General features: G+C 44.0%; 3 long non-coding RNA genes across 3 annotated transcripts in view; all 3 read right to left on the bottom strand.

Annotated features, from left to right (window-relative positions):
- The window catches only part of LOC309503446, a 411,057-nt gene that overhangs the window by 370,930 nt on the left and 25,979 nt on the right, over positions 1–14,148 (bottom strand). The gene's annotated exons all lie outside the window — the stretch shown is intronic.
- The window catches only part of LOC309503749, a 155,199-nt gene that overhangs the window by 118,189 nt on the left and 22,862 nt on the right, over positions 1–14,148 (bottom strand). The gene's annotated exons all lie outside the window — the stretch shown is intronic.
- Positions 8,108–8,942, bottom strand: LOC309503813. The gene is made up of 3 exons (XR_014207879.1): positions 8,599–8,942; positions 8,351–8,415; positions 8,108–8,184 (listed from the first exon to the last, which is right to left on the bottom strand). It is a non-coding gene; the product is annotated as an uncharacterized lncRNA (long non-coding RNA).

Genomic DNA, 14,148 nt, shown 5'->3' with positions numbered 1-14,148 from the left:
TAGGCTATAGATTTTTATATAAGAAATTACAATCAGCATTACTGGACTTCAGTTACTGGAATGTGATTTCAGTAACAGGCTTTTGAACCCACTGTCCATTCTAATGGACAGACACATTTAAAAAAATCCTGATTTAAAATTTGCAATTCTACAATCGATTTTTAACTTTAATTAATAAGTTCAATCTTTCTATTTTACATACAAACTATGAAATACTGGCAAACATATCAAAAAAAATTAAATAAAACCATAGAAAATGTTGCTTGCTTCTGTGTTTGGAGTGAAGTGCTGACATGCTTCTCTTCTATGGGATGAATATTGTATCAAAATGATTAACACGTGCAAGCACACTTATCAATGAACTTGATACATGTTGCAGAAATGTTTTATCCATGCCTTTCAACTTAAAAAGCAAGCAATAGCCGTCATTTCAACGTCTCGGTTAAATATAGACCCGATATAGTCCGGCTATGTGTAACCCACTTTTAGCCCAAATAACATTTAATCTGGAATTATGTATTTTTTTTCCCAAATAACTTGTGAGATGTATGATATTCCATCATGTAAGCAAAGTCAACTGTGATTACAAGTTGTTTGGTTTGCTTTATTGTACATGTTATATATGTAGGCTGTGCGTAGCCACGATTTAGCTCGTAGTCAGACTGGCTATTTGTAGCCCACTTTTAGTCAAAACTGATTAATTGTAGTTTTTTTGCCCCCGCCCCGCCGCGCGGGTATAAACAGGAAGCGGGCGCACGCACACATTGTTTTTCGCTGAGGAGCCGAGATTTGTGACGGCCATGCAGCGATGGTCAGCAACGGTGGCGACGGGACGTTACGTCTCCCGTTCCCTCCCTCAGGGAACGAGGGTTACATCAGTAACCGAGACGTTCCCTTTCAGTCGCTCACGTTCGACGTAACGTCGACGTGATGACGTAATTGGGATCCCATGGAAAACGCCACGGTTGCTGCCACATCCAGCGCCCTACGCAAGACTCTCAGACCCCCAACTGCTGGGGCGGAAGACCTGCGTAGAGGGAGTTCAACTGTTGTTCCATTATACCATTACACAGTGAACCATTACACAGTGAACTCTTAATAACACTGGGAAAGCGTACCTTTCCAGGGGAAAGAACGCTGCGGAGCCACATCCTGCCCGAAGGGAGGTAACATGTGGAGAATACACATATGGACTGGCCGAAGGGGCAGTGCAACATATGGAATGTCACTGGGGTGGCTCCACCCGAAGGGGGAGACACACCAGACAGTGACGGCAGAGCAGACTCTGCCAAGGGAAGACACGGGCTCACCGCAGGGAGCTGGTCGTGGAAGAATACACATATGGGATCGCCGCAGGGATCGCACATATGGAACCCAGCCTAGCACAAGTTACACAAGCATACGAGCACTAGGCCTGGCGTCGGACGCTCCGCAACGTCCGACTGCCGAAGGGGTGCGGAGGAACTCACAGGGTTCGCCAATGGGGAACTCGACTGGAGTAAAAAGCGCACGTATCCGTTCCTAGGAAGGGAGTGGCGCAGCAAGCCGACACTAGAGCGGGAACTTCGGTGTTACCGGCTAGTAGAAGCGAGCACACAGGAAGAAACCGGCTCAACACGTAAGCTATAAAACCTAGCGAACGTGTTAGGTGTCGCCCAGCCCGCAGCTCTACAGATGTCTGTCAGCGAGGCGCCGTGTGCCAGCGCCCAGGAAGAAGCGACACTCCTAGTGGAGTGGGCTTTCAACCCAGGCGGGCAGGGCACGCCTTGGGCTTCGTAAGCCAAGGCGATGGCATCCACTATCCAGTGGGCCATCCTCTGCTAGGAGACATCCTTCCCTTTCTGCTGGCCTCCGTAACAGACGAAGAGCTGATCTGAGGTCCTGAGGCTTTGCGTTCTGTCCACGTACAGATGCAGAGCGCGAACGGGACAGAGAAAAGCCAGGGCTGGGTCTGCCTCCTCCGAAGGCAGCGCTTGCAGGTTCACTACCTGGTCCCGGAAGGGAGTGGTAGGAACCTTGGGCACGTATCCGGGCCGGGGTCTCAGGATGACGTGAGAGTTATCCGGGCCAAATTCTAGGCACGATTCGTCGACCGAAAATGCATGCAGGTCCCCTACCCTCTTGATAGAGGCCAATGCAACCAGGAGTACTGTCTTACAGGACAGGATTTTTAACTCAGCTGATTGCAGAGGCTCAAAGGGTGGTCTCTGAAGTGCCGAAAGGACCAGAGACAAATCCCAAGAGGGTATAGAGAGTGGGCGAGGAGGATTCAGTCTCCTCGCTCCCCTCAGGAACCTGACGATCAGGTCATGCTTTCCCAAAGACTTACCATCAACAGCATCGTGATGTGCAGCAATAGCGGCAACATACACTTTAAGGGTGGAGGGAGACAGCCTTCGCTCCAGCCCTTCTTGCAGGAAGGAAAGCATGGCTCTGATCGAGCAAGATCGGGGGTTCTCCTCGTGAGAGGAGCACCAGTCAACGAACAGGTTCCACTTCAACGCATAGAGGCGCCTCGTAGAGGGGGCTCTAGCTGAAGTGATGGTGTCAACTACCGCAGGGGGTAGGTCACCTAGAACCTCCGCGTCCCATCCAGGGACCAGACATGGAGTTTCCAGAGGTCTGGACGCGGGTGCCATAAGGTGCCCCGTCTCTGAGAGAGCAGGTCTTCTCTCAGAGGAATGGGCCAGGGAGGGGCTGTCGCGAGGAGCACTAGTTCCGGGAAGCAGGTCCGGTTGGGCCAATACGGCGCAACTAACAAGACCTGCTCCTCGTCCTCCCTGACTTTGCACAAGGTCTGTGCAAGAAGGCTCACTGGGGGAAACGCATACTTGCGAAGGCCCCGGGGCCAGCTGTGTGCCAGAGCATCCGTGCCGAGGGTCCCCTCGGTCAGGGAATAGAACAACTGGCAGTGAGATGTGTCCGGGGCGGCAAACAGATCTACCTGTGCGGTCCCGAAGCGCCTGAAAATCAGCTGGACCACCTGGGGATGGAGTCGCCATTCTCCCGGTAGCACCTGCTGCCGTGAAAGCTCGTCGGCTGCACGGTTGAGCAGGCCCGGAATGTACACGGCACGAAGCGACCTCAGATGCTTCTGACTCCAGAGGAGGAGATGGCGGGCGAGTTGTGACATGCGGCGGGAGCGTAGACCACCCTGACGGTTGATGTACGCAACGGTCGCAGTGCTGTCCGTATGGACCAGTACGTGCTTGCCTAGTAGCAGCGTTTTGAAACGGCTCAGTGCAAGACGTACTGCTAACAACTAGAGGCAGTTGATGTGCCAATGCAGTTGAGGCCCCGTCCACAGACCTGAAGCTGCATGCCCGTTGTACGTGTGCGGAGTCACTTGGACCCGGCACGAGCCGCTCTGCCACACCCATCTCGGGACTCGATCGTGGAGCCAGTGTTGGAGCGGCCTCATATGAAGCAATCCGAGCGGCGTAACCGCGGCTGCAGATGCCATATGCCCCAGGAGCCTCTGAAACAGTTTCAGTAGTGCCGCTGTTCTGCGTCTGAGCGTGCTCACGCAGTTCAACACTGACTGGACACGGGCCTCGGTGAGGCGCGCTGTCATGCTGATCGAGTCCAACTCCATACCGAGAAAAGAGATCCTCTGCCCGGGGGTGAGTTTGCTCTTTTCCCAGTTGACCCGAAGCCCTAGGTGGCTGAGGTGACTAAGCACCATGTCCCTGTGTTCGCACAACTGCTGTCTCGACTGGGCCAGAATAAGCCAGTCGTCGAGGTAGTTGAGGATGCGAACACCACGCTCGCACGACTTTCGTGAAGACGCGGGGCGACAGGGCCAGCCCGAAGGGTAAGACCTTGTACTGATATGCCCGTCCCTCGAACGCAAAGCGGAGAAACGGTCTGTGTCGAGGGAGAATCGAGACATGAAAGTACGCGTCCTTCAGGTCGATCGCTGCAAACCAATCTTGGGGACGGATGCATTTGAAAATGCGTTTCTGCGTAAGCATCTTGAACGGTAGCCTGTGAAGGGACCGGTTCAGGACGCGCAGGTCCAAGATTGGTCGTAACCCACCACCTTTCTTGGGTACAATGAAGTACGGGCTGTAGAAGCCGGTCTTCATATCGGCTGGAGGGACCGGCTCGATCGCGTCCTTCGCCAGTAGGACTGCGATCTCCGCCCTGAGCACAGGGGCATTGTCCGCCAGAACACGGGTGAACAGGATGCCCTTGAAAGCAGGGGGGCGCCGGGCGAACTGAATCGCATAGCCGAGTCTGATGGTACGGATGAGCCAGCGAGACGGGCTAGGAAGCGTTAACCAGGCTCCCAGAGACCGAGCAAGCGGGACCAAGGGCACCACAGACGTACCCGGGGTGGGACAGCGCGGTGGAATGCAGGGACCCGACTCGGACGGCACAGCGGCCCGAAGTGGGGTCTGAGTGTGTGGTGCAACACATACCTGCTTCCGTCGAAGGGCAGAGTGAGTGTGCGGAGGCGTCAGTGCATCCAGGACACAGCCACTGCTGCCTGCTGGCGATGAAAGAGGGGCTCGGGAGTGACAAGGCATGGCAGCGTCGTCGACTGTCAAGCGCGCCCTCTTGGGGCCCAGAGGTTTCAGAAATTGCTCTTTCTTTGAAAATGTGGGCGGAACAAAAAGAAAAGGAAACAAAAGATTCTCTGCCCGGCCCTCCACCGGGGGAAGGAGTGGCGCCTTCGCCATCTCCTGAAGTGCAACTTGATCCACCTCTGGGCTGCCCGTCTCAGGGTCGTTTGCACCGTCGCTTGCCTCCTGGTTTGGCAGCGGCCTGGACGGGTCGGCTTCCTACGGCTTGCTCCGCGCTGAGGCCTGGATGGTTGCTGCTGCTGGGGCTTAGCGGGAGCGGAGGACGCCGCAGAAGGCCGACCTCGGCGACGAGTAGACGGAGGATCTGCGGCCGGCGGACGGGTGGGAGCAGCAGCGGGGCAGGATGTGTCGGATGGCCTCCGTCTGCTTCTGTGCGGCCGAGAACTGCTGGGCAAAGCTCTCGACCGCGTCGCCGAACAACCCAACCTGGGAAAGAGGGGCATCCAGGAACCGATATTTATCGGTGTCCCTCATATCCGCCAGGTTGAGCCAAAGGTGGCGCTCCTGGACCACCAAGGTGGACATCGCCTGACCGACTGAACGTGCGGTTTCCTTCGTCGCCCGGAGGGCGAGGTCGGTTGCCACACGGAGCTCCCGAAGGAGCTCTGGGTCAGAACCACCCTCGTTCATGTCCATGAGCGCCTGGGCCTGGTGGACCTGCAAGAGCGCCATGGCATGGAGGGCGGAAGCCGGTCCACAGGCCTTGTAAGCCCTCGCCGTTAGACCGGACGAGAACTTACAGGCCTTGGACGGGAGGCGTGGATTACCCCGCCAAGAGGAAGCGGACGCCGGACACAGTTGCATCGCGACGGCCCGCTCCACTGGGGGAATATCCACATACCCCTTTGCTGCCCCGCCGTCGAGGGGGGAGGAGCCACTAGAACGGCTTCGGGCACTATACGGTGCCTTCCACGTCCTAGCAAGCTCCTCATGCACCTCCGGAAAGAAAGGTACCGGGGCGGCGCACTGAGAACCAGCACGGCCCGCCCCGAGAAACCAATCGTCCAACCGAGAAGGTTCGGGACGTGGTGGAGGGTTCCACGCAAGCCCAACCTTCTCGGCGGCCCGGGAAAGCATAGCCGCCCATTCTGGATCGGTCTCGGACAACGCTACACGCCCCGAAGGGGGCAACGCAGCCGAGTCGTCATCTCCAGAGGACTGAAGCTCCCCCTCCGATGCTGCGATCGACATCTGATCGTCAGCTGGAGCCCCAAAGGAAACGGTTGGTCGTTCCGGAGAAGGACCAAGACGTTCACTAAGGGGCCCCAATGGCAACAGCGCTTGTGAGGCGTGAGGTTGACTAGGGCTGCGTTCCAGTCCACTTTTAGACACGCACTTGCGAACTTCCCTAAGCACTTCCCCTTGGGGGAATCCCTGCCGCCATTTTGAAATGCGTTCCACTTCGTTAAGTGAATGAGGGAAGTTTATATGGACAGACCCTTGTTCCCTCGATTTTGACCGAGGGAGCAAGTCTACTTCAAATGTACACTTCAGGCACCTATATGTCCCACAATGCAGTATGATTGTGACATCACCACATATCTCATCTAATCACCACCACAACAGACAACTCAATGTTATATTAATTATATTTTTTTTATTTAAAACAACCCAAACACACCTATAAACATCTGGATGCTGCATTAAACAAATTCTTAAAGAATAATTTCTCTCTGTATTAGACCTAATTTAGGTTGTACAGAGGTTGGGAAGTTCGGTCTGGACTCGATCCGTTAAGGGGCTATTATGCCAGAACAAAAATTGTTCGGACCAATCAAATTGTCAGGGCAGGCTTTATACGATGATGGAGAGATGAGCAATGGTAACGTAATCATCCACGTCATCAATGAGCGCTTGGATTGAATTCAAATGACTGCCGCTAGAGAATTGAGATTTCACGAGTTCACGCTTACAAATAAGTCAGATAGAATAAATACATATTTGGCGTGCTGTCTGAGGAGAGGGCTCGGTATTCGGCCCGAACCCAAAGTACTCCCCCCGTATCCCTGGCTGTGGAAGAACAAGCCGAGAGTGAGTGGAGGGATGCTGAAAACTGTCAAGGAATGATAGGTGAGTTGACTGAGTGAATAAATATATGCTTCCTCTCATGCTGATAGTGTAGACCGTAGACGGTAATTGTTTGATGACAAGTTGATTGGATTGATTTTATGTTTATGAAACATCATGAAACATCATGTAAACGTTGTTTATGAAACATCATGTGTAGATTCTGCCATCGCGTCTGTTATAGAAGATATCAACAGCGTATTAATCTTAAAAGAGGAACAGAGAACCACGATCAAGGCATTTGTCGATCGGAAACATGAATTAACCCAGCTGGCATTTTAACGTAGAGTCAGCGTTGAATCAACGTCAGGTGTCAGTGTTGGATAACCGTTGGATTTTGTTTAGATTTTGCAAATCTAATCAACGTTGAAATAGCAACGTCATTCCAACGTCAATCTAATCAACGTTGAAATAGCAACGTCATTCCAACATCACGTTTCTCAACATAGGTGAATTCGCCAACATTGAATCAATATTGATTTTGGTTTAGATTTTGCAAATCTAATCAACGTTGAAATAGCAACGTCATTCCAACGTGAATTCGCCAACATTGAATCAATATTGATTTTGGTTTAGATTTTGCAAATTCAATCAACGTTGAAATTTCAACGTCACTATAAAGTCCTGCTTTTCAACATAGTTTATTTTGTTAAACTGTTTTCACTAAAGTATTGATGTGTTCAACAATAACACCAAACACCTTGAAATAGATACATAAACACTAAGTTTGCGGACACGCACAGTCAGCTAGGAAGAAGCCAATTGGTCAAAGCAAGACCAGGAAGAAGATTAATAAAGACATTTCACTGACGTAAGAAACATGCTTTATTGCATGGCTGCAAGTGTGCCAACATTTCACACAACATCATTTTACACATGTCGAACTTTAACCCTTAGAAAAACGGCCCAAACATTGGGCAACATTGAACACGGCTGGTTAAATCTTCCCTTCTCGTTACTTCTTTCTGCTACCACCACCTATCCTCTCTGGTGCATATTTCAAGTATTTGGCCATGTATTCGTCTACTTTTGTTGTAGTTGTATCAAATGAGCTCAAGACAGCGTCTGATGAGGGGGGAAAAAACAGATCAGTATTAGCAAACGTTAACCTCTCAAATTAAAATATTTAGCAAATATCAACTTTTGTGGAATTGCCAATGTTTCAAGTATATAAATTAGTATTTATCAATGTGCAAGGTCATTGATAATCATGTGCTTGGGCAAGCAACAAAAGGCAGTTGGTAGTAACCAGTGCTGCCAGTAGAGAAGTTAGTCTAGAGCCCAGAATGGAGTATTATATATAATATTAGAGCATGCTCTGTAGAGTCCTCCAACTAAAATTATTTCTTCTTTTCTTATGAATTATTATTCTGCTTACTATATTCAATTATTTAAAACACTGTTACAAAACTACTATGTTAAAGCAAACTCACCACAGATTATCTAGTAGAGACGGGTCTTCATGAAGGCAACCTTCCCACTTCTTCCTCTGAGGCTCATTATGGCCATCATTTTATTTGTCATAGTTCTGCCATGGTAAAACAGATTTATATTAGAATATTATATTGCAATCAAGTTCATTATGAAAATGTAGCAGAGAGCGAGTAAGTGGGTGTGTGGGGGGAGTGCATGACAGTATATGACAGTGAACATCACTGTAAACTAATGCAAAAAAGGAACATAAAGTTACTTACGCAGTCATTGACTTCTTCACATGGTCTGCAGCATCAACGCCTCCCAACGTCTTCAGATGTTTACTCTGAAAAGAACAAGAAACAAGAAATTAAAAATATAACCAGAAAAAGTGGTCAGTAGAGTCCAGACCTCCACAAAGCAGGCACATGATGGGACGAGGAGTTTGTAGTGATCACCAAAGTGAACAAGCCAATTGTCATAATGAAACTTTGCCAGCACTTTACAAGATTAATTATGTAAAACTTACCAGTTCTGCTCCCTCATTCTTGTCCTCCAAGTGATTCTCTAAAGCTTCAAGCTCTTCTTCAGTGTTTGCTGGCTTCACTTCATAACTTGTTCCAGCAGATGAAAGGCAACATGAATTGTATCCTTGATTTCGACAAGGAGCTGAAGAACTCTCTTCTGGAATTCTAGCCAAAAAAAGAAGCGATTGATTATTATTTTTATAATGCATTGAGTACGCTCTACACCACAAAATCCAAGTTTTTTCATTTGCCCAATAAAAATGCACTGCAAAAACTAAATTTTACCAAGAATATTTATGATATTTCTAGTCAAATGTCTATTTTCTGTTCAAAATAAATCTCATACACTTAAAATAAGACACCTAAAAAGTACCTTGTATTTAGACAATGTTCACTTGTTTCATGCAAATTTTCACAAAATAAATAGAAAAATCTGCCAGTGGAGCAATTTTTTATTTATTTTTGCTTGTAATCATAATAAATCAAAAAACCTTACATGTGTTACATGTGCTCATGTGAAAAAATCAGGTTAGTTTGAAGAATCATGCTCATCATTTTTTAAATAATATCTTCCACATCAACTTGTATTTAAATTTTACAAAAATGTAAATGATTTTTGTTTTTGTTTTAAGGGTTAAATTACTTTCAGATTCAAATAGATGGTTGGGTTAGGTATGAGGACAACTCACCGTTGAAGGAGACTTTCAAGTCGTTTTCTTCCAAATCTCTGGAAAAGAGAAGGAAGAAGAATGTGAAATCTCCAACTTATTTTTAAAATTTGTGGATGGAAAGTATGTCAATGTGCCGCGTTCGACCAACAGAGAAATCCCTAACACTAGCGCACACACTCCCTAGCACACAACAGCGGTTCGCGGTTAAAATAGTCTGCACACACACACACGCACACGCACACACACACACAGAGAGAGAACGGCGTTTGGCGGTTAGCTAGCACACAACGGCGGTTCGCGGTTAAACTAGTCTCTGCTCATACACACAATATTAATTAACACAATACGTATTAATATATGGGCCAGAGTCAGGCACACACAATATTTATTTAAAAACTTTGCTTACCGTTTGAGCTGTTACCCCCAAATTCATTCCGAACCGGTCCAGGTCAGAATCTCCCTGACGATGACGACACAGACCCACTTCGCGGCGCGCATGCGCAATCGGGTGTTGTCTGGAACCGTCAGAGCCAATAGAATCACAGTTGTGTGATGGACAACCGCCGTCCTCCAATCAATCTCTTGTATTGAACGATATTCCAAAATGATCAATCAGACTGGAGTTGCTCTCAAAGTACGCCGGGAGATGTAGAAAGCGTCTCAATTCTCTATTGGCTGATGTGTATTTATTTTTATTTTATTTTTTATTCCTTATTCCTTATGAAAACGTGAATTGTATCTAAATGATTTTTGTATTACAAGATCAATTTCTTTTTTCGGCAAATTGTAACAAATGTGTTATGCAAAAAAAAAGAAAAAAAGAAAAAGATGTAAGGTTAGAAAGCGCTTTTATCACTACTCAACAAACATTTAATTCAGAGTTGATCTTTCAACGTTGTATCATTATTCATGCATCAACACTTTTTCAACAGTTAATTGATCAGCATTGTTTGGATGTTGGAATGTTATTTTTCTACTGATATATTTCAACAAAATGTTTAAAAGTCATGGTTGTAAAAAATAATGTTGATTTGACGTACAACTCAAAAATTTATTTTTATTTCTATGTTGAATCCGTAGTGAGTTAACAACACCACTTCAACCATTTAGTGTTCAACGTTGTTTTGACGTTGAATTAATGTTACTTAACAAACGTTTAATTCAGAGTTGATCTTTCAACGTTGTATCATTATTCATGCATCAACACTTTTTCAACAGTTAATTGATCAGCATTGTTTGGATGTTGGAACAACGTAATTTTTCTACTGATATATTTCAACAAAATGTTTAAAAGTCATGGTTGTAAAAATAATGTTGATTTGACGTACAACTCAAATTTTATTTATATTTCTATGTTGAATCCATAGTGAGTTAACAACACCATTTCAACCATTTGGTGTTCAACGTTGTTTTGACGTTGAATTAATGTTTTTTCATAAACTGACATTATTTCAACCACATTTAAACGTTTAAGGTCAGTCGAATGCCAGCTGGGAAGATTCAGCGCCAATGAGAGGCTCGCCTTGCGCAACGTCATGGCCCGCCAAGATGGGTGTGGTCTTAGCCTATAAATACCCATGTATTTTGAACCCATGTGTCTTAAACACATTTGCAGCAGCAAAGAAAGCTAAAGTGAAATGAGATCAGATGATGATGGTTACCTGTTGATGGATTTATAATCATCATGAAACAGACTGATTCACTGAGGTATTTCAATCTAACAATTATGTTGTCACATTAATATTTTTTCACAACACAAACCCTGTGTTACTGCAGCATGAGATCCAGCAATATTATAACAGTCAGTTAGAAGACTTTAACAAACATGAACACGAAAAAGTCAGTTTAATATGACACACACAGACATCAACAATCAGCGTATGAATCTCAACAATGGTGACAATCAAAAGTACCATTATGGGGGTAAATTGATGCCAAAACCATTGAAAATGGACAGACTAAAAGTCACAAATAGATATTACAACTTGTAAATACAAAGCACAATCTACAAATAGATTAAAAATCCGCAAACAAAGTCCTCATGATCCTCAAATGTAAAACAAGATCTACAAATAGATACAAAGTCCTCAAACAAACTCTTTGTGATCCACAAATATAAAGCATGATCTACAAAAAAGATTAAAAATCCACAAATAAACACATCCTGATTCACAAATAGAAATCAGTGACTTGTACTTGAAAACCAGAATTTGGATGAATGTAAAGTGACTTGTTTGCAGGTGAAGATCATGTTCTGTTTGTAGATTGTGTCACATTTGTTTTCAGAATTCTGACACTATTGTTTCGCTGTTGTGACAAAATAATGCCATAATCATTGAAAATGAAGAGACTCTGAGTCAAAAATGCATATTACAATTTGTAAACACAAACAAGATCTACAAATAAATTTTAAATCTGCAAACAAACTCCTCATAATCTGCAAATGTAAAACACAATCTGTAAATAGATTCCAAATCTGCAAACAAACTCCTCATGATCCGCAAATGTAAAATGCGATCTACAAATAGATTTAAAATCCACAAACAGACTCTTCATGATTCACAAATAGAAATCAGTGACTTGTACTTGACAACCAGAATTTGAATGAATGCAAAGTGATTTGTCTGCGCATGAGGGTCATTATTTGTTTGTAGATTGTGTTGTATTTGTTTTCAGAATTTTGGCACAACTGTTTCGCTGTTTTTCCCATTAAAAAATCTACAAATGCCCTCCTCACAATTTGCAAACAAACACAGTCTAACTTGTATTTTCAAACCACTGTAAAAAGACATTCTTACACATTCTGTGCAAAGCTCAGCATGCAAGTGTTAAATATGCGTTTGCAGATCACAGGGCATTCACAGATCCCTCTACACGCGTTTGCAGATCACAGGGCATTTACAGATCCCTCTGCACACGTCTACAGATCTTTTTGGCACTATCTTTCCGCAGAGAGTGTGACTACGATCCACACGTGTAGTCAGCCAATCAGGGGTATTGCTTCAATGTGATGTCACGCCCCCTCAATAAGCCCTTTTCAAAATAAGAGCTGACACTTCTTGGATAGGTGGGCTGTGCTCACTGCCATTTACCGTTGCCGGTGTTGTACCGAAATCCGACTCCCCGGACAAATCGCACTCTCTTTCGCATGCACGCGCAAACGAGTTTAAATGCACTTCCTTTGCTATATTCATTTATCGATCGATTTTTCACACAGCAAGCACCCAGATCCTGCATGGAAGCTTAGTCTACACTTAAATAAATTAACAGAAAGTGAACTAGTGTGGATAAAAGAGGCAAAAATAGATAACTATCAAAACAAAACTGTTAATTTCACTTAATTTAACTGAACTTATCGTTTGTGTGTTAAACACGATGTGGTTCATAGGAAAATATTGTATTACTCTCCCCATTGCACATGAATGTCATTAAAAATAATAATATTTAACCTTTTTTCACGAAGATAGGCTTTAAGAGTTCATCAAATACATATGTATGAAGCAAATACCTGTCTTTTCGTTTCTTTTTTTTTTTTTTTTTTTTTTGCTTTTTTTTTTTTTGCTTAATTGCGTCTTAAACATAGAAATAAAACAAATTATTGGTGATAATTGAAAAAAGAATGTAAGAAACCTTAGACATTTTTTTTTAATTAATAGTTATTTTCCAGCACATTAGGGCCCAGAAAAGCAGTATTTATTTAATTCATTCTTTCAATTTTACATCTTACATAATAGCCAGGGCCGTTATAGACATTAGGAGGCCTTAGGCAAAATTCATGTTGGAGGCCCCCACCCCCAATAAAAAAAAACACTTGAAACAAATATGATTCCTAACCTTTTTATTTATACAACATGTCATTTTTAAATTTAGTATATTTTTACTTACACAGTAGGCTACATAAGTTTGCACACATTGCTATTTTTAATGTTTTTGGATTTATTTGATCAAAAATACAGAAAAATAATATAGCCTAGTGAGTGAAATATTATTAAAATTTAAAATAATGGTTTTCTATTTTACTATACTTAAAAATATATTTCTGTGATGCAAAGCTGAATTTAGTGTCACGTGATCTTTCAGAAAACTTTATAATATTCTGATTTATTATCAAATGTTAGAAACGGTGCTTAATATTTATTTTATAACCTGAGATACTTTTTTTCAGGATTTTTTGATTATTAAAAAGTTGTTTTAAAAAAGTCTTCACTATCACTTTTTATATATTTAACACACCCTTGCTGAATATTCCTGTTTTGGTTTTTTTTTTCTGTATTTTTGATCAAATAAATGCAGGCTTGTAGAGCATAATAAGTAGGCCTAACTTCTTTCAAAACCATTAAAAATAGTAATGGGTCAGACTTTTTACCGGTAGCCTACTGTATAGGCTACATATTAATCAAACTTTATCTAAGGTAATCTCTTTTTTTGTTTATTGAAGATGTTATTGTTGTTGTTGTTGTTATTATTTTGCTGTTTTATTCAATTTATTCACAGTTCCAGAATACCACTTCAGTAGAAGAACATCAGTGCTTTTATCATTTCTTCAGCTGCGGTATGGGCAGGATTTTTCCCTCCCATTTAATCAATATTGACTGCAGATATTGTCATATAATTAATATCAGTAATATTATAGGCTACTATTATGTATTGCATTGTTACCTTAAATATGCTATAGGCTACACAAATCAAGTGGAAGAGAAAGACACGATCGCTACTGAGCATAAAAAAAGAGCTTTTTTACTAGTCAGCTCCTGACGCGATGTTATTCATAAGCGCAAATTCAAAGCGTCGCGTCTGGGCACTAATGACGCTCGCGCTCTTTTAAACTCGTAATAAAGCAGTGAATGATTTTTGCACTGGTGAAATCAGTTGAACTCATTT

The sequence above is a fragment of the Leuciscus leuciscus genome, assembly GCF_965113295.1.
Source record: "Leuciscus leuciscus genome assembly, chromosome: 1".
NCBI classification, from domain to species: Eukaryota; Metazoa; Chordata; class Actinopteri; order Cypriniformes; family Leuciscidae; genus Leuciscus; species Leuciscus leuciscus.
The sequence above is the reverse complement of the archived record's forward strand: the minus strand, read 5'-3'. Positions and strand labels throughout refer to the sequence as shown.